Consider the following 21,580-nt stretch of genomic DNA (forward strand, 5'->3'; position numbering starts at 1 on the left):
TTGCAAGGTGGTGATGTGGAGTAACTCTTTCATTTCGGCCATAAGAGTACTCATAAAATTCGAACCTTGATCTGTTAGTATTTCTTTGGTAAAACCAACCCTAGAAAAATACGGTAGAAGATGTTCTAGGATCTGCTGAGTAGTATTATTTTGCATGGGGAAAGCCTCTGGATATCGGGTTGCATAATCTATGATCACCAGGACATACTTGTTTCCCAATTTAGATGTTTCTAGAGGTCCTAGTATGTCAATTACAATGCTAGAAAAGGAGACTTTTATGATTGGCAGCATATTCAGAGGGGCAGCTACTGGGAGTGTGGGATGGTCTTCTGACATATTTTGCAGGTTTGTAGGAAAGTTTTTATATTGGCGTGGATACCTGGTCAGTAACTTTACACTAATATGTGGCTGGGTTTTAACATGTCCCAAATGCCCTCCTGTGACATAGGAATGTGTGATTTCTAGCACAACCTTTTGATGGCTTTTAGGTATTACTAATTGGGTCTTTATAAAAACCTTCTGGGGAGGTTTCTCTTCAGTAAAGTAACCCAAGTTTTAAGAAGAAAAAGGGACTTCCCTTCTCTATGCCTTCCTCTTCTCGGATTGCTTGTAAAAAAGCTTCAGCGAGGGCTGGATCATTTCGCTGGGCAAAAGCTAGGTCGGGATAGAAGGTGGGTTCTTCTCCTTTCCTTTTTTCGATGTTAAGAGATTTATCAGATTTGCCAAAGCCTAAGTTACCTCTTTCTGTTTTATCTGGTTTGCTTTCTTTAAACTGAGGGAACAAAGCTCTTTCTCAAATTCCCTGCGCAATTTGGTCTCCCCGATGTACCTCAAAAGGGACTTTGCCATGATTCTGTAAGAGAACCTTCTCGTCTCCCCTGAAGTTGGGGAGAATAACGTTCGCTATGACATCTATCCCGAACTTCCATGCTAAGCCAGATTTTGGGGCTAATCGTATGTAACACCCTGGAGGGGGTATCAAACCAAGTCTGTAGGAATCATTCCTCTTTTCCCAGCGGGTATAATAGCTTCCCTACTGCTACAGATATCAAACCCTATTGATTCCTTGGTGGCGATGGAAGGGTTAGAGGCTCTCTCACTAAGGTTTTGAAATTGTAGGGTTCCCCAATTTGTTTCAATTGAGTCGCATCCCAATCCTGACACCAAATGTAAGGAACTCATGGTGGCAACAGTTAAGACAGACCCAAGTGATCACAGTTCAAGGGTGTTTATTGAACAATGATTGCAGGGTGGAAAAACGCCTAAATCTAAGATGGGAGCTAGCATCGACCATCAAACGAAAATAAGGCAGTCCTAGTGGCGTTGTATCAAATAAAAAGGGCCTATACCAAGAAACATATTGCCAAACCTTACAACTAATACAAAAAGGGGTGTGGGATAGTTTTCAAGAAAAGAAAGAAGTGCTCACAAATAATATGTCAGGATGCGGTAGCTTGGTTCTCCCTTCCCCACGCTTTGAGCATGGGGTAAGGTGGGATCTTGGAGCACAGCACGCACTTTGGCTTCCTCAGCATGAGTCGACAGTTCTGTTCCAGTTTATCAGGAGCCCCGATGGCCAAGTCTCGTTTCCCTTGAAAGTCTCTTGTCTTCGAGAGCCTGATGTGTTCAAATAACAAAACAAAGGTTCCTTCAACAAAATTAAAGTTCGTTTCTTGGTTTCACTTAGGGTGAGGGTTCATCACCTCTGGGTCCCCCTCTTCTGGGCACAGACCCCTTGTAACTTCCAGCCTCCCTCCCCAGGTTTACTATGGCTTTTCCTTCCTTCACAAATCTTAATGTCTTTTTAAAGAGTTCCCGTCAACATTCCTCGGCCAGGTTCACTTTTGTCAACACAGTGTTTCTTGGGACTTTAGACTTGCCCCCTTTTCGTCAGCATCCCTCTTCTGGGTTCACTCATGCCAATTTCACATTCACTTATACTTTCATGTTCACTGGATTCACTTCCGTTATAGTTCTTAGGTCAAAGGTTTTCCACAGTACAGGGATTTTGCTTGACTCCTGCATGACCACTTTGACCTATCTTGGCAGCTCTCCTACAGTCTTCTGGTATCTGTAGTTTCACTCAGACGGAGATTGACCAGGGTTTCTCAGAGCAGTACCCACGTGGTACCGGTCCCCTTTTGCAGCTGGTCTCCCCTTTACAATGTTATAGTTCTCGCTTTGCCACTTTGCGACTTTCATTCATCAGAGCCTGGCTCTTATTGGCTCTTCCCTAGACTCACCGGCTGTGATGAACCACTTGGTGTTCCTTTTTTCCAAAGTCAAGACCGGTACCACGGAAGTAGGAGTCTCCCTCGCTCCGGCTTATTAGCGTTGCTACGCTCCGTGTACCATTGACATCTGTTGCAGCACACTTGGGCTACGGTCCTCTGTCTTAGTTTTCTTTCAGCAGAGGGTTCTCAGGGTTTATATCTCTCCTCGTCAGCCGCTCGATATTTGCTGCATGTCTCCTCCTCTTCAACTGCCGGGTCTGGATAGCTGTCTTGTCGTGCGGTTTGCCTTGCTCGTTCTGTGCTCTCTTGCTCCACCTTTTATCCTTGTGGGGAAGTGTCAGGTGTGCGTAATTCTTGTTAATTGCCTGACTTTGCCTGACCCTTTTATTCGGACATGTCAGGTAAACAGCTCTGGTGTTAGTCTGTTGTGCGAAAGTGTTTGTGTTAAGAAAGGGGCTTGGCAGTGTTTTCGTATGTCTTACGTGGTAGGATGGGGAAGAGGTATCGAAGGAAGGGGGATACCACGTCTCACCCGTCGGTGTCCCACTCCCACTTTCTGAGGACCCCCGTCCAGGTGATCCTCCCTCACTGGTCCACCCCCAGGAACTGGATCCAATAGTGATGGCCATGTCCTGGCCACCTAGATGACAGATCCCCGGGGACTAACTAGAGAAACACCTTCAGGTTTCTCACAATATACACTGGTACAACTGATATTATATTAACACTGTTTAATTATCAGCCTTGAAGAAGACCCTGTGTCGAAAAACATGTGGGCTGAATTTTTCTTGAATAGTATACTCCATTAAAGCAAGAACTTTGCCATAAGACCATCAGACTAACTTACTTACATGTATTTATCAGGGCGAGCACAACCAAATAGTACTAATCTGTTATAGCTTGTTTATATTTTTGAGGTTGGGAGTAGAGCCTCGATGAACTACCTGCACTGCACGCCTTACACCTGCTTTCTAGGCCTAGAGCGGCACTGCAAGTCGGTCATACTCAACTCATAGTTTTATATTGAAATACAGGTTCTCTATAGTCAAATCTTATGATAATTATAAAAATGCTGAGTGTTCATATGAGTAATTTAAACCCATTTTAACAGTGGTCATTTTAAAGATCTATTTGGACTCAGTTTGTTATAGCTTTAATTCTTGAACATCTTTTCTTTCATTTGCTGTATATACTGAATTCTGAAGAATCATATTTATCTCCAATCTGCGTCCCTATGTTGTCCAGCCAATTTAGTGATAGTCGATGATTAGCATTTCCATTTCTGAAGATGGGTTTAAATTCCTCAAATAAACTCTCATCATTTTTATAATTATCACAACTGCTTGGTAATCATAAAAGGGGGCTACTTTCCAGCAGCTTTTTCTAATGTCAGAATGCTCTCCACTGTGCTCACACTATTTTGAAAGTATCCAAACTTTCCATGCTTATGTCACTATGCGATTGGCCCTTTCTTTCCATTGGCCTGCCTTGTAGTATAGTTAGACACTACTCTTGAATACACACCCCAAATATTTATTGGGTGTTTATATTTTTATATCTGTGATCAGAAAAAAGGTGGGCACCAAAACTACTCCTAACACATTTGACAGCAAATTCCCCTTTGTTCCATAATTCACGGTAGCAACATGCTAACTTAATGAGACTGGGATTATTATAACCCTTCAGTGTGAATTCATGTTTAGACAGGCGGCATTACTATTTGGCATATGCATATTGCTTCACGAAGCTATGCATTTTATTCATTGTAATAGTTTCTGATTAATGTATAGAGTTCAAATGTGGATCAATTTAAAAAGGAGAGTCTGGGTTTTGAAAAACACATGTTCTCATGTTTCTCTAAGTCTTATTGTCAAGAACCGAGGCTTCCTCCGCCAACTCCTCACCTGATTCTTCTGAGAAGGATTCTTTAGGGTTGGCCTCGGGCTTCTTCTGATCCCTTCTCCTTGAGGGAGTCTTGTCCTTTGGAGTTCGGACCTTCTTATCGTGTAGGTAGGGTCTGGCCCCTCCGGAGGCCACCTTGGCAGAGATGTAACTCTGTCCTCGGGGATTCCCAGAGGGCCAGTCCTAATTTCCAGGGAAAAAGCACGAATGCAGAAAAAACCCTGTTTCCGGATGGGCTCAGATGAGGGACAGTCGGTTCCTCTCAATCGACAAGTAAGGCGTAGCTTCTCCACACCAAAAAAGGAATGCTTGTAGAATAGATGTCAGATTCCTCAATTGTTCAGACTGTAGGGAGTATAAATGGAATAGAACTCCAGAAGTTCTCCAAATTGAATGCAGATAAGAGTAAAGGATATAAGGTGAAAAGGCAACACCACGTGATAAGAAGAAAATAGGATTATGACAAAAAGAATATCCTAAACGGTTTAAGAAAGGCTGACCGAAAGGAAAATAGAAAAGTATACGGATCTAGTCTGATTGAGCAAATGCAAAAGGTTCCCAGGGTGTAGTCAGAGCAACCGGGACCCAACAAGTGAAAGGCAAGGCAGCGCCGATAGAAGTAAGAATACCGGCACCCACAGTTCAAATTAAAATATAAAAGGAGAGACTGAGTAGCGGAAGGAACATGAGCAAATAAGGACAAACTACAGGCAAAGGCACAGAACAGGCGGCGCCGAGACACCGGGAGTAGAAAGACGAAGCATATAAGGCGGGAAGCGAAACAGAGCAAACAAACAAAAGAGGCACGGGCAGGAAGGAGGAGGGTGACCAGAGCTGGATTCAAGGCGGTAAGTAAGTTCGCTGTAGGCACAGAAGGATCCACAGAGGAAACTCCAACACAAGAACTGAGCGTTGACAAACAGATACAACGCACCGGCTTGTGGGAGGAGCCAGCCTCTTAAAGGTACGGCGGCCATCTTGGGTGAGGACTGGAGCGTGCGCTGATCATAGCCTCCAGCGCTTCCACAATCTCCAGTTCCTGACACTTATAGTTCCAGACCTATGAGTAATATTCACTTCTGAATATAAGATAAATTGTAAATAACATGTGCTATTTTTAACCAAGGGCAATACATGATTGAACATGCCTGTATTTTAACTTGGGATTTCTTGCTCAGCACATGAGTTATATGCAAACAGCTCTTTGTGAGGCCTAACTAAAGATTGATCAGGCATTTTTGTTAGACCCCATTGTTCTTTTCACATTAGTCCCAATATAATGGCTGATTTATATGAGAGTGCATGTGTCAGAACTGTGATTCTGCAAACATCCTGGGAGTCACGAAGATGGGTCTACTCCTAATATGGACATCAGAAACTACTCCCCGTTCATCAATGAGACAGAGAGGTGACTATGACTACCAAAACAGAAGCGACATAACATAGACGCTTCAGGTAGATATCCTGACACCTCAAAACAGGAGCTGTAATGGAAGCAATAACAACCAATTATTATCGGTAATAGTGGTCAGTTATGGAGTTCTTTTCTCCTTGCCCAGTATAACAATAATCACCTTTAATCTCCAGTTTTGGAGCTCATGTAAACTTAGTTCAAGTTTAAGAAAAAGGGTTTAGAGTCAAGGGTTCAGGGTTTCAGAAAAACAAAAGGGCTTAGTAACGATCACTTAGGAAAGCGTTCTTTACAGATAAGAAAGCTAAAAGAAGGCTAAATACGTATAATCTACGAATGGCATCTCAGGATCTGCATTGCAAGACACTGCTTCTTGCTTGTGTCCTGCTTTTAGACTGACTGCTTCTGATAGTGACTGCCATCTGAGACTGGATGCCGGTGGCCATCTTGGGTTGGCCAGCATGGTCCCACTTGGTGGCCATCTTGGTTTGAGTAGCATGATATAACAGTATGGCCATCTTGGAGGTGGCAGTTTGTTCTTCCACGAACAATGTGGAATGGGAAAACAGCGATGGCAGCTAAATAGCGCCATGTCCATCAGGGTTTCCATATGTGGGACGGAAGGAGTGGGGCATGTCTCGGACGGAATGAATTTCTAACAGCAGGGCTAAAAGGTGGCAGCTAATGGACAAATTTGCTTTTGAGGTTAGGTCATAAAATAGTCAATCTGGAACTCTAGATGTTACTTTACTGGAACAACCACATATGTTATGTTCTATGTATGTTAGTTTGTTTTTATAAGAATAACCCCTGCAAAACTCCCAAAGGTGGAGGGTGGGATGCTAACTTGCTCTGAGTTGAAACTCAGGTCAATTTGAAGTCATCACAATAGCAGACTGAATTGAACTCAAATGTTACTAAAACCAACACAAAATAATCAAATATTTTGAACATATTTACACTGTAGTATATTATTTAAATTCTCAATATTATTTTACACTTTGTACAATAATCTGATAGTGGTTGGAGAAATAAACAATGAGTCTAGAAAGACTCTAACTGAATGATGATTCACTTTCTTCACTTGATGTACAGTACAGAAACTAAATAAGCATATTATTATCATAAATGAAGGTTGGTATAAAAAGGATTTCCCAGGTAAAAATATATGATTACCAAATTCTGAAAGAATAGACCTAACCTTGAATCAAAAATATTATTCAAATGTATCAAAACCTTATTAAGAGGCTCATTATAAAAACATCTTAAGATGATTTAAAACACAACCACAAATTCATAACTTACAAAAATATATACATACATAAAATGATGCAGTTCTTATTTTAAATTCCAAATACAAAGACAAAAAAGTCAAAGTGGATCCTACTATTCCAAGTGAACTCTGTACATTTATACAAAGCCCTACATGTACATGTTACTGTCCGGGTGACTCACAAGGTGCCAGACATTCATCGGTGGCTGTACTAATAGAATTGTAGGTAGAAGATGAACTCTGAACAAATATTTATTTCTTAGCATTCCAAACAATCTTCCTGGATAATTCCTAAACAAAAGTAAAAACATATCTTAGTTTCTGTATAATTCTAGGACCCTATTATTCGTTCAGATACATACATAGTTACACATCTGATTAGGGGTGTACCTGGAATACATTTCTGTGGTCATCATCCGACTTTACTGCTGTCCACAGATCACCATTATTACATCGTGTGCTGTGCGCCTTATCTAAAAAAACGCTACTCTGCAAAAATAAAATCCACCAACCACTGCACCTGTAGTTAGGCAATACTATCTACTACTAATTACTGGAAATGAAAAATGTGTAGTAGTGTTACCTCTACTCTTTGTTAGAAGATCAGGTAACATAGTTCCTATGCTAAGGAGATATTAGTTATCTCCCTGAGGTATAAACCAGAAATTGCTGTTTAATCTGTAACGACAAGAAGATATAACATAATGCCATAGTTGTTATATCATCATAAGAAGTCTAAATATAATCAAGTTATTATCATGGAGGGTGACTTACTTGTAATTACTAGAAGTAGATTCAAATGGTAGAGTTGCTCAATGCACTTTGCTTGTTGAGGGTGCCACCATGAGGCTATTTGCATAAGTATTGGCAGTAAGAGCTCCTGCAAATAAGATGGGAGGGGATTACTATCCCTGGTTTGTTATGGTAACCAAGATGTAAGGGCAAGTTTACAACCCATACTCACTATTCACTGGAGCCCAACAGCATAACATGCTGTATCCTAAACTGGCAGATGAATTCGCAGGATCCGCAAATCCAAAATGACCACCCATATGAATGTGGTCCCAAATTATAGTCTGTAAGGCAAGGAATAACCGACTGTATTGATAAATAGGGGGAGAAGTGGTCAATTAGCACAAACTGTGTCTCAAGGACCCAAAGCGAGCGTAAACTCCAGGATGTATGTTGCCAAAATGACCCTTACACTTGTTGTGTGCCATGTATGGGGCAAATGTCACACTATTACTAAATGAAACTGCATGCAAACTTATGAAAATGGCTGTAAGTGGGTAGCCTTGCAGCATGAAAGTAATTAGCAGCATGAGACTATCCACAACAAAGGTGCTAGGGCTGACAAAATAGTGTGTTCTAGTGTATATGCGGCGACCAGGTCTCCAAGTGACTGTAGTCAAGGTGAAACACCCTCGGGATGAGCTTGGAGCTGGCCTGGGGTACAGCGCACCTTTCCTGAGCATAAAAAGGGACAGGGAGGTTTGGGAGCGAGCAACAGTTGGTGGCATTTGTCGCATCCAGTGCATTTGAGAACTCTGCATCTATGGGTTGGGGATCATTTCAGGTGCAGCGTGGTGGGCTTACCATGTTGAGGGCCTGCCGTGTAGTGTGCGTTGGGTGGTTCGAATACCTTGAGGATTTAGGGAGTGGAGGCAGACTTGGGGCTACCCCTCCTGGGGCGTGGTGTGCCCGCATGAGGCAAGAGAGGAATGGACCTGGGGGTGCAGCCGAGCAGTATTCGTGTTGCTGGGCCCTCCCCTGCCCGGCTCAGTACGCACGACGCTCCTGTGCTGTAAAGCGGTGTGGTATAGCCAGTGGCCCACCATGGGGCAGTGTGGCCTTTTGGAAGGTGGCTGGGGCCTTGGCTTCTATTGGGTGAGCATGGTTGTATGTTGCATGGTTGTAGGGGGGAGCATGTGTGAGAGTGGGAAGGGGATGGTGGGGGGTTAAAAGAAAAAATAAAATAAAGGGAAATAAATAATAAATAAAGGGAAGGGTAGCAATATTGAAAGGATGTTTCCCTTGTGAGAAGCAGCTGGGACAGGGCGTGCAAGGGTTGCATATTGGCAGTTTAAAAAAAAGGGGAAAACACAGGTGGGGTTTAGCTTGTGTACGATTGTTTCTGGTGTGGATGGTGGGGATTTTGTAACATTGGGCCAGTTTTCTTGGTAGGCGGTTGCAAAGGGCAGCTGTGGGTTTGAGGCGCACTACACCTCAAGGTAAAAAAAATTAAAAGAAAAGAGATTGGAGTTGGGGCAGTTTGTGGAAGTGGGAGGGCAGCGGAGGCTATGTCAGGGGTTTCTGTGGACGCTCAGGCCTTGCGGGAAGCGCTGAGTACTAGAGCTGGAGGGGGTGGGGCAGGAGGTCAATGGGAGGGGGGGTGTAGAGCAGGTTCAGATGGGGCCCTCACAGCAATGGTGGCTTGCAGTCCATAAGCGGGGAGAGTAGAGTAAAGGGGGCCAGCAGGAGCAGGGTGGACATACTGAGGAGGGCAGCAGGGGGCAGCAGGGAGTGCAGAGGCGGAAGGAAATGGGGTTAGGTGCTGAGCTGGAGCTCAGGGGTGGGGTGAGTGTGGGCAGGGGGGCATGGTGCCAGTTGGTGAGGATGGTGGAGGGAAGGTGGAAAGGGATGGGGCATCGGTAAAGAGGGGGCAGGGTAGGAAATACCTGCAGAAGAGCGTACAGGGGAGGAGGACACTATCTCTGGTAGATGGCTGTGACAGAGGCAGGCATGGTGCGGCCTCACCTGTCAGCGGTGAAGAGTACTGAGGGTGTAGCAAGACTCCAGTTTCAGCAGGGGAGGAGGCAGAGGACTTCAGAGCAGTCCCCCCAGCAAGCAGAAGTGGAAAGCCTAGAGGGTGCACTACGGTCCCTAGAACACCTCACCTGAGAAGGAGATATAAGCTGGAAGGGGTTGGTGCGGCCTCTCTGAGAAGACGACACAGGAGAATCGGGGTGGACACCCTGTGCTGGCCTGAGGAGGATCTGACCGGCACGAGCGGGCTTACGGAACATGACTGGTATATGGATTTGGAGGATGAGAATGACTGGCTGTTGTGGGGGATGGAGGGAAGGAGGAGTGGGTTGAAGGGGAAGGGGACGGCAGGGCGGCAGGCTGGGGAGGAGGACAGGGTCAGGGGTATTGGGGGCATGGAGAGAGTGTCTGGGGGAAGATGGACTGGAGGCACTGCTGATGTTTTTTGTTCCTGCAGGAAAGAAAAGAGGAATAGCAGTGTGGAAGACAGGATGGCACGGCTGGATGGCGAGGACAGGGCGACAAGAGGTGAGAAGGGCAGGGCATGGGTCAGGTTGGGGGCTAGGTAGGAGGCAAACAAGTGGTGACTGGGGGTGCAGCAGAAGGTGGGGAATCACGGGCGTGTGACTGCAGGGGCCCTGTTGAGGGCGGAAGCGAGAGGTGTAGCTTCATTCTAAGTACAGAAAGATAAGGTACTGGATTTGGTGGTGCAGGTGGTGGCGGAAGTTCATAACGAGGGTGCGGGAGAGAGTGCAGAGAAGGCAAAGAAGCTACCCTAGATGGGTATTACGAAACCGTTGGCTGCACATTTGATGGTGGCTACAAAAGGAAACATTTGGGATGGGGAGTTTGTAGATGTGTTCAAGCTTTTACACAGGGAAGTGAGAGCTAAAGGGGGGGGTCGAAGGCAGATGACCAGGAGCTGGCGGCAAGGCCGTGGGTGCTGGTTACGATTGAAAACTGGACATCAGCATTTCTAATATACGCTAGTGTCTACTGTGAGAAGTACCCTGAGAGGCGTGTAGCGTTGTTTAAGTACATGGATGTTATTAGGAAAGCTTTTACCCGTTTCAGAGGATTTGCTTGGGTGAGGTACGATGAAGAGTTCAGGGCAAGAATGGGGAGGACCAGCAGGCAGTGTGAGGGGAGATTGATATGGACCTGTGGTTGCAGTGGATGGTGCCCACGGGCCCAGCGCCCACACTTCACACGGTGAGTGGTTTACCTATGCCTTACTGGCCCTTTAGTGGTTGCCCCGCCCTGGACAGAGTGAGGGGAGGAGGCAGTGGACAGCCGTCAGCAGGCTGCTGGGCATTTAATAAAGAAGCGTGGCCGGTATGCAAATGTAGACATGAGTGCGCTGGTGGGCACCCCGTCAGGCAATGTTTTGCGATTGCAGAGTGATGGAGGGGCCAGGGTGCGGGGCGAGGGGTTGTGGGGAAAGGCCTATACCGCAGTTAAGCTAGACAGGCTGGAGGAATGCCTGGGTTTCTACCCAGATAGGGAGATGGCCAAGGTTTTGAGTGCAAGTTTTCAGGAGGGTTTTAAGTTGGGGTACCTGGGTTTGAGGGTTCGGCGGTGGGAAGAGAACCTGAACGCGGCGCGCAAGAAACCGGATGTGGTCAGAGGGAAGCTGCAGAAGGAGTTGGCCGAGGGTATGGTGGTTGGACCATATGCAGATTCGTCAGGTGATCTAGTGGTGTCCCCCTCAGGGGTTGTGCGTAAGAAAGTGGCTGGTGAGTTTAGGCTGATTCACCATTTGCCGTGTCCGGAGGACATGTCCGTGAATGATTTAACTGCCTCTGAGGCGTGTGGGGTAAGGAGTACGTGAGCATGGATCAGGCGGTGGGGTTGGTGAGGAAAAAGGGGCGTGGTGCCTTCATGGCCAAGTGTGACATTAAGTTGGCTTTTCGGTTGCTGCCGGTGCATTCAGAAGATTTCTGGTTGTTGGGGATGCAATTTGAGGATCAAATATACATGGGAAAGCATTACCGATGGGCTGTGCAGTGTCATTTGTATTGTTTGAACGTTTTAGTTCCTTTATGCAGTGGGTTTTCACTTACAGTTCAGGGGGGTTTTGAACTATCCAGATTATTTCTTATTCATCAGTGATGCGGGAGAAGAGGAGGAGTGCCAGTGAATGCTGAAGGCTTTTCAAGCGTTGATACTCGAGTTGGGAGTACCATTGGCAGAGAATAAAACTGAGGGGCATGCGGTGGTTCTGACTTTTCTAGGAATCAAATTGGATTCATTGGCTATGACATCATCCTTGCTGGACGGGTTACAGGTCATTTGGTCGAAAATAAATGGTCGACAGGACAAATGGTCGACGCAATTTGGTCGAAAGGCAAATGGTCGATTTTTTTTTTTTGTATTTTCACATTTTTTTATTTTTTTGGGGGTTCCCCCCAACCCCCTTTTTTTGCTAAAAAAAACCCTTTTTTTTCCTAAACGAAAACCTGAAATATATATATATAAATAAAAAAAAAATTCGACCATTTGTCTTTCGACCAAATTGCGTCGACCATTTGTCTGTTGACCATTTGTCTGTCGACCAAATGACTGGACAGCTGCTGGACGATAAGGTGAGCACGCTGGTACAATTGCTGGAGAGGGCAGTGACAGCGCGTAAGATGACAGTGGTCGACATGCAGGGATTGGTGGGGCATCTCAATTTTGCGTGTTGGCTTGTGGCTCTGGGCTGTACTTTTTGGAGGAATATGTCCCGTTCTATGGCATGGCCAGACACCAGCATCACAGGGTGAGAGTTTCAGGGGCTATAAGGCAAGATTGTATGGTATGGTTGAGATTTCTGGAGAAATTTAATGGCGTGTCTATGTGGCTACAAGGGGACCCGGTCGCTTGGGAGGTGCATGTTTTGTCTGATGCGTCGGGTGCCCGAGGTTTTGGCATGTATTGGAGGGGCAGATGGTGTCCGGAGAGGTGGCCTGAGTAGTGGAAGAGAGGGGGGAAGGAGCATAGATTTCCTGGAATTTTTCCCATTGCTAGTGACTTTGGAATCATGGGTCAGAGAGTTGCAGAATAATAAAGTGAGTTTCAATGTGAATAATTAGGCTGTGGTTAACATTGTGAACAGGCAATCCACCAGGGATCAGAGGGAGTCCAAGCTCTTGAGGGAATTTGTGTTGAGGTGCCTGAAATGGAATGTGGTGTTTAGGGTGACGCACGTGCCAGGAAAGGATAACGGCATCACTGATGCATTATCTCGTTTTCAGTGGCAGAGATTCCGTGGGTTGGCACTGGAAGCGCAGGTGGAAGGTCGGTGGTTTCTGGGGGAGCTGTGGCGGTTGCGAGATGGAGAGCACTGCATTTAGTGAAGGGTTCACTGCCCTAACTTCACGAGCAGCATACAGGAGAGCATGGTTGGAGTTTTTGAGAGGGGGAGCACGCAGTTGGAAAAGAAGAGATGATGCGGAGGAGAGAAGGAAGGAGGAAGTGATCAGCTTTATACTGAGTTGTGTGGGGAGAGGTTAGTTCATGTCAAAGATAGCGGGGAAGCTGGCGGGCATCACGTTTTATGGCAAGTGGTTTTGGGGCTTTCAGCCTAGCAGGGGAGGGGGGAAATGGCATGTAGAATGTTGGAAGGATGGGTGAGAGAAAAGGGGAAGGTAAAGGTAAAGGACAGCAGGAGACCAGTGTCAGCAGGGCTGTTGGGTAGGTTGCGCCAGGCTCTTGAGGCCATATGCTGGTTGACAAAGGAAAGAGACATGTTTACGGCATTTTTTATGTGGTTGTTTTTTGGGGCATTTCAGGTGTCAGAGTTGGTGCTGAAGGTGGAGGGGAATGGAGGTTGGATGTGGAGGGATGTCTGTGTGTGAAGACAGCGTGGATAGCAAAATGTGTAAATCAAAGATGGATCAGTTGGGTAAGGGGCTTTGGGTGCATTTCGACAGGGGAAGTTGGGAGTTGTGTCCGGTGAGAGCGGGTTTAGTATGGCGGAAGAGATGTATGGGGAGGGGGGTTTGGTTTTTCAGCATGGGAACGGAGGAGGGGTGACGGCTGTGCAGGTTTTGGGAGTAATGAGGAGGGTTCTGCTAGCTTTGGGTGACAAGGCAGAGGATTTTGGGACTCATTCTTTCAGGATGGGGGTAGTCTCCAAAGGGAGCAGGCTGTGTTTGTCAGAGGAAGAGTTTTGGGCGCTGGAGATCAGCAAAGTATAATGGGTACATCAGAGATCTGGGTGAGGGGTGGGGAGATTTTCAGAGAGGAGTTTTTTTCTCTGTTAGATGCGGCTCGAAAGAGTGGTGAGGTGCCTCAGATATGGATATGCGGAAACTCCATAGTGAAATGGGAGGGAAAACTGCGGCAAAAAGGATTTTTGGTACCCAGTTGGGTTTGTTGAGATGGTCTGGGGCTCAGGTGGGACCAACGGTTGCTTATGCTGGCGGGTATGAGAGAGCTCCATGGGGTGCCTGCGGCGCTGGTGTTACATGCTGGGGAGAACGATTTGGTTAAGGAGACAGCTGTGGTGCTGTTAAAGAAAATGAAGAGGGTCCTCAGTTGGTTGAAGGAGATTTGACCAATGGTTGTTTTGTTCTGGACTGAGTTGATGCCAAGAAGGGTATGGAGAGGAGCTGTGAACGAGGGAGCAGTGGAGTGGATGTGGAAGAAGATTAAAAGGGAGATGTTGTTGTTTTGCAGGTCTTGGGGGTGCAGACGCTTGCGCATCTGGGATTCAAGTAGGAGGATTTTGATTTATTCCGGGAAGATGGAGTGTGTCAGTTAGGGGGCATCAGTACTATCTGTTGGAATTGAGGTTAGTGGTGGAAAGCATCATAAAGGGGTGGAGGTAAAAGGGAGGGTGGGGCAGAAAGAATACCTCAAGGGAGGGTTTTTCTGGTGCTAGGGACATGACCCTTTGGAGGGTGGTTGGGGGAAGCAAAAAGGGGTAATAGTGCAGTAAAGGAATGGGGTAGTGCTGTTTAGACGGATAGGCTTGCACAGGGGACTCAAAAAGGGGAAGAGGTATGGAAGAAGGAGGGGCGTGGCCTCAGGGAGAAGATGGGGGAAGAGAGCATAATGTAGATTCTCTCTCCAGTCTTGCAAGAAGGCATCTGCTCCTCCTGCTGTCGGATCTAACCTCCAGCTGAAGTATTTGTTCTTCTGTGCGTTCAACCTGTATGCGAATAGGTCTGTCTGAACAGGACCCCATAACTGCTCTTTCTTCTGAAATACTTCTACATTTAGCTTCCAGTCACTGGTATCCGATAAGAGCATGGAATTCCAGTCCGCTACTACATTGAGCGTTCCCGGAAGATATTCTGCCTTCACCGAGGTCCCTGATTGGAGGCAGTAGTGCCAGAAATCCTTGGCTAGTTCTGCTAGGAGACTGGACTTCGTTCCCACTAGGTGGTTGATATACCTGACTGCTGAGATGTCCATCTTCAGCAGAATACATTAGTTCACTTTGTCTTTCGTGAAGGCTTTGATCGCGAAGGATCCCGCCAACAGCTCTAGACAGTTTATGTGTAGTTGGAGTTCCTACTTGCTCCATCCTTCTCCTGTCTCTAACTCCCCGCAGTAGGCTCCCCAGCCTGCTCTGCTGGCAACTGACTCTATTACTAGGTCTGGCCGGTCTCCGAATATGGCTTTCGCATTCCAGGTGTCCATATTCTGTAGCCACGATCTCAGTTCTGTTCTGGACGCAGGATCTAGAGGCACTGACTGATGATATTTTAGCCCTTCCTGTAGGTACCTTATTTTTAATCTATCTTTGGAGAGAGAGCCCTGTAGTGTAGGGGCCCTGGAAATATCACTTGAATCGATGCTGCTAACAACCCTACTATTCTCACTAGCGTCCTCAGAGATACTACGCTGTTGTCCAGACATCCTCTGATTTCTCTCTCACTTTCCTGGCTGGTAGTACTAGCGTTACTACCTTGGTGTCAATAACGAAACCGAGGAATTCTATTCTCCTTGTCGGGTCGGATTTCTCTTGGCTCACTAGAAACCCTAGAAATGAGAGCAGGTCTTTCACCCATCCTGTTTGATATTGGAGCGTTTCCTTGCTGTCTGCTAGCAGCAGGATGTCGAACAGGTATATGACCATATGGATCCCTTTCTCCCTGATCGCCGCCGCTATCGGTCTCATGAGTTTCGTGAAGGCCCATGGTGCTGATGCTAAACCAAAAGACTTTCGGCCTCATTACATGGTAGGCGGTAAGGGTTTACCGGTACCAGTATTTTACCGGTACCGGTAAACCCTTACCGCCTTACGAGGTCCCTTTACGGGTTGGGGAATTTAACACCTGCTTTTTGCAGGTGTTAAAACCAACCCGCAAAGGGACCAGGGAGCTAATTACGGTACCGCAATTTGCGGTGCCGTAATTAGCACCTTCCCCATTCCCATTATGACCTATGGGGCAAAAATGGGAATGGGGAAGGGCAATGGGGGAAAGGGGAATTACCGCCCCACCAACTTTGGAATAGGGCGGTAATTCCCCTTTCCATCAAGGCGGTGCCGGTATTTTACCGCCATGGACCAAGGTGCTAACGGCACCTTGGTCCACCACCATCCGTGTAATGAGGCCCATTGTCTTGAATTAAAAGTATTGCTCGTCCCAGGCAAATGCTAGAAAGGGTTGGTATTGTTTCTGTACTGGTATCATGAGATATGCGTCTTTTAGATCGATCCTTGTGAGCCAGTCGCCTTATCTTATAGTATCTTGCAGCTGGTGGATCCCCTCCATCTTGAAGTGGTGGTATGTCACCAGCTGTACAGTTCTTTTAAATGTATGACTCTTTCCTATGCACCAGGAACATGTTGCTCACAAATCTGGGAGGCGTAATTCATGGCTCAATAGCTCTCTTCTGTGCTTGCCACTGAAGTTCGCTGTGCAGACTTGTTCTCTCTGCCTGGGCCATGTGTATCGGTGGAGGGATCTGGCACTGATGTGGCTCTTAGACAAATTCTAGCTGCAGCCCTTTGGCTATCTGCAGGACCCAGGCGTTGCTGGAAAGAGTGCACCAGTTTGTCCAGAATTGCTGAATTCTATCCCCACTGGTGGGTATGTTGTGTGTCTCACCTGCAGGGAAGTTCTGTCCTCTTCCCAGTCCCCTTCCTCGGCGTCCTCTTGGGAATCAGCCTCTTGCGAGGAAAAAGGCATCTTGTTTATTCTCCTAGTAGTGGGCTCTATTAGTTTGAGGCCTTCTCGTGCCTTGGTAGCAACTGGCCGCTCGACCACGATAGCGGACGGTCCAGGTGAAAACTCTGCTCGGGAATATTTTCCTAATGGATGCCTCGGCCTTCTCTAGGGAGGTGTATGTTCCTGCAAATCTCCCCAACTCTTTCCCGAAGGTGTCTCCAAAGAGGAAACCCTGTGCTGCCTCACCTGCTTCGTACCAGGCTAGATCCCCTAGCTTGGAGTCGATCTTTAGCAAGAGTCCTTGTCCCCGCTCTGAAGATATGGCGCAGTTCACGTTTGCCAGTAAGCATACTGCTCTCTGTACCCAATTTGCCAGTATCTCTTGGTCGACCTATTCTCCTGTGTCTCGGGACCGCTCTGCCAGGTCCATGATTTTGGCTAGGAACCCTGTGAGGTCAATAACTTTCTCCTGACAACTCCTCTAGGACATGTCTATCCCTTTCTGGGTGTCTCTGGATATCTTAGACGTGAAAACCAGCATTTTGAGGTCCAGCTCTGGTGCCTCTGCTACCTTTCCTGGTAGCTCTGGTCTAGGGCATTCCACCCTCATGCATTCTCTCGCTTATTTTTCGAGTGACTTGCATTGTGTATGCGTCATGTACTTAGCTACTCGTGGGGATGGTTCCCAGTCTGAAGATGTGGGATTTCTAATATTCTCAGGCTCGAACATATCCAAAATCTCTTTGCTATTGTCTTTGTGCTTTTTTCTTAATCTCTTCTTTCCGGGTGGTTCTAAGTCACCCTCCTCCGATCTGTGCTCCTCTCCTTGAGAAGAACATGGGGTCTCTGGCAACTCCTCTTCAGGGTCTAGCCCTTCGTTTCCATATTGTCTTTTCCTGGGTTGGGGGTCGTGAGGCTTGGCACCACCGATTTACGCATGAATGCGTCCCTGATCTTATTGAAGGCGTTGGTAGCCTCTGGGGCCTCTTTGTCTGCCCTGTAAGGTTGACCCGGGGAGTCAGAATAGGCCTTCCTCTTCCAGGTCTCAGTACACCCCTGTGGACCATCTAGGGAGCCCTTTGTGGACGTGCTCTCTGTTTTCTCAGTGCTCTTGTATTTCTGGATTAAAAGGGTCTCTATTGTAGCCAGTTTTTTCTGTAGGCGTCTCTCCCCTTGGGCCACTGCCTCCACCAGCTAGTTCCCTAGTACCTTTGATGAAGCAGTGGGCCAGGTCCTCTGCCTGCTCCTCCTCGCTCCACTCAAACTCTGACATGCTTCTGATTGGGTGCTTGTGCCCTTTTACCTGCACCTAGGTTGTGTGGCACGTCCACTGCGTGGGATCTTCTTGTGTGGCCTGCACCTGTGTAGCTCTGCTGTAAGAGCTGTCTACTCGCTTTGCGAGTCTCTGGAAAGCAGTTTCTACTGCTGTGTGTTCTGTGCTGTGTGTCTAGTCCGAATCCGACTTATTGCCCAAGATATGTGACCTCTCCCTGTTCGGGAAAGCTTAGACATGTACTCCGCAATATGCGGTTTCGGTGCCCCTAGTTCGCTCCGTATTACTTTGCGTGTCATTGCCTCTTTCAAAGTCGCTCGGAAATGAGCGTTGCGGAGGTGGCCCCGTCCCCCCAAGGATGGGGGCTGCCGTGCTCCTTATGCTCTGCCAATATGCTTCTCTATTTATTTCGAGTGCAGTTGCTGTCCTGGGTTGCTTGATGACGACGTTGAGCATGCAGTTCCGCCCGCCCTAGGGTGGGGATTGCTGCGCTCCTTAAGCTCTGCCCTCCCCATGGAGGGGGCCGTTGCTCCTGTTATACGCGAAGGGGTGGCGGGTCCCCGAACGTGCCGATAGTGCGGCACGAGGCCGCGGCTCCTCCGCTTCTGTGGGTATGATTTGTGAATTCGCTCCCTATGAGTATATCGATTGCGCTCTAGCGATCTGGGTTCTTAACGCTCTTGCGTCCCTCATGGTGTTGCTACCTTTATTACCCACGCTTAGCGCACACTCATACATTTCTATACACAATGTTAGCCCTCGTGCTCTCAGCTAAGAGAAAAGGGTACTTATCTTGCTGAAGAGCAGGAAAAGAAGAGGAACAACAAAGGAACAGGAAGGACTATGCCACATGACAGGACATGGAAAGGACTACAGAAAGGACATACTTGAATGGGAAATGTAGTTTAAAAAAGAAACAAATATTTGGGGGACGTTTGGAAATGTTTTTGATTTGTTGAAACTGCTGAAGAATAAACAGAAGTTGAAGCATAATGCTCGCCTCCAGTCTTCACATAGAATGAAGGTTGAGAGGAATTGAGGGGAAGGAGAGGGGATAAGGGGCAGGTATTGATGAATTGTTTAATTCATTGGCCCTCATTACGATACTGGCGTTAAACCATGGCGCTATTAGCACCATGGTTGGTGCCGGTATTGTAACGAGTCCGCCAATGTTCAATGGGGAATTACCACCCCTTTCCAAGGTTGGCGGGGCGGTAATTCCCCATTGAACATTGGCCCTTCCCCATTCCCATTTTTGCCCCATAGGACTCAATGGGACTGGGGAAGGCGCCAAGTACGGCACCGCAAATTGCGGTACCGTACTTAGCACCAAGGTCCCTTTGCGGGTCCCTACTTTAACGGCTGGTCTAGACGAGCCGTTCAGGTCTGGTCTCGCAAAGGGACCTCGTAGTAAGGCGCTAATGAGTTAACGGCGCCGCAGCCTTTTACGGCGCTGTTAACCCATTAGCGCCAGGGTCGTAATGAGGCCCATTGTTTTGGTGATTGTTATTGATCTGTAGTCTGTAAGGCCAGGGAACCAGGTTAGTGTTTATTAGTAAGCTGTGACCTGTCACATTAAAGTGACTTTTTCTACTGAAATCAAGTTTTGGGGTTTTGTGCAGTTAGCCCAAAAACAAGGTCTGGTTAGTGCCTACCCACTTGCACGTGACTGTGTTGTCACTCCAGGTGACCGCCCTGGGTCAAAGGTTACGCCACAATGTTGGTCCTGACATCTAATTTTATATTTGGCACCCTAGCCCATAGTGTTTATCATGGGGGTAATTTTAGGGGGGCAGGGGTGTTTGCCCCCCCAACTTTCATGGCATACCATTTGTCCCCATTCATTTGGCTGGGGCACCTTTTCTTCAGATGTCATGTCCCTCCCCAAAATGTTCAGAAAAGTTACTCCACTGGTGTTTATTATTGCTGTGTGCTGGCGTAGCACATCACGTTGACTGCAATGTTGTATAACGTTGTGGGCAGTGTAAGGGCCACATGGATGGGTGGGCGCACAACTGTGCTTACTCTGACTCATAAGGGTGTACATTTTCACCTGATTCGATGCAGGTAACCTAGCGAGCATAAAAACTCCTGAGGTACAATTTCAATTGAAATTAGCGTAAGTCAAGTTCGGGACACAAGTTTAAGTGTGACGATGACAGAAGAGCTTTCCACACCAAATAATAAACGAGTGGAAAGAAAGCGGAATTGTAAAGATATGTGGTCCAGTTTTTCCTGTTAGCGCTTTAACTTTGAGTCTCCCTGGTTCTTAGTTGTGTATAGAAAGGCACTGCAGTGCATATTGTCCAAGGATGTTTCTATTCATTATACCTTCCGCCACAAAGTTGTGTTATTGGAGAATTTATCAGATTCTTAAGAGTGGCTTTCTTAAAATGACTCAACCCTCTGAAGTATACTTAAACTCCCTTTTTTTGAAGTGTAAGGCTTGACAGCGAGACGCCACTCCTGACACCAGCTAGTCGAAACCTGGTTCAGTCCCATTGAACAATTGAATCCCAGTTACAGCGCTCAACCCTGGAGCCGAGAACCGCGGAGCACACAAGTTCCGCGGACGAGCTGCCGCGCGGGTTCCTTGGCAACCCGCCCTTCCTGCACGTGACCTCACTTCCGCCACTCCCACCTGGCTTCCTGAATCCTGCGGCTCCACGGTCGCTCCTGGAAATGAGTAAGACTGGCTACCCACGTGGAAGGGTAAGTTTCATTTCAAGATAGTGTTGTTTACGAGTGCTTGTTTTGAATGCCTTAAGAAAATCGTTTGATTAAGTATTCGCGAGTTTGTTTATAGGCGCGTCGTTGCATGCGTTTGCTTGGTAGGGTAGGAGGGCGCGCGCACCGCATTTTGGTAGCGAGAATGTTCTGTTTTGTTCAAAAACGCTTATGTTGTCCCCTTCACGGGAACGCTCGCATGTGTTGAGGGCCCCGCATCACGGGTACAGGCAGCTTTTGGGCGTGGTGGCTCCTAACAGGTGCAGCGACATTGTAAACAATTTAAGTTTGGTGGTGGTAGTTGAATATTATCTGTGGAGGGTCAATATTACCCCGGCCAGCCCATTTAGCCCGAGCACTGAATGCAGTGCGAGAGCCCCAAATAATGTAGTTGTTTGTTGGTGCGAATTTAAATGTATGCTTTAAATGGGCCCTTTAACAGTGCAACTCGGGGTGCAAAGTCATTCAATCTACAATTGGTTCTTTAGGATAACATAAAAAATCCAATAGATGCCAGGTCGTCAACTGACGTAGAGGTGGGCGAAATGGCTGAATTTTGTCCTGCCAGGAACTGCCCCTTAACCAACTTAAATACCCCCCCCCCCCAACCACAGGGAGGGGGCGGGGCTTAAATCTCTTTCAAGCTTCAATAGATTTCTTTAACCCCTTAACTACTGAGGGTTTTTCCTCTCAGTACGAGCCGTTTTTTGATGATTTCGGTATGTCGCCATTCAATCCCTTGTAACTATTTTGTTACATGTGATATCTGGGCCAGATCTGCCCCCTTTTCTTACCACATGTAGGCCGTCATAACGCCACCAAGGAATCCCAGTTTGCTGTATGGGGGTGAGCGAAAATATAAAGAGAGCACATTTTATGTTTTTTCAG

At 47.0% G+C, this 21,580-nt stretch overlaps 1 protein-coding gene across 1 annotated transcript in view; it reads left to right on the forward strand.

Moving 5' to 3' along the window:
• Positions 1–20,461: 20,461 nt before the first annotated feature.
• LOC138541759 (bromodomain testis-specific protein-like) overlaps positions 20,462–21,580 on the forward strand; it is a 2,079,689-nt gene continuing 2,078,570 nt past the window's right edge. Inside the window, exon 1 of the mRNA XM_069641783.1 lies at positions 20,462–20,677. The gene's annotated coding sequence lies outside the window, so the exon portion shown is untranslated. The remainder of the gene's footprint in view (positions 20,678–21,580) is intronic.

This window comes from Ambystoma mexicanum, chromosome 1q (assembly GCF_040938575.1).
Source record: "Ambystoma mexicanum isolate Mex_15411 chromosome 1q, UKY_AmexF1_1, whole genome shotgun sequence".
NCBI classification, from domain to species: Eukaryota; Metazoa; Chordata; class Amphibia; order Caudata; family Ambystomatidae; genus Ambystoma; species Ambystoma mexicanum.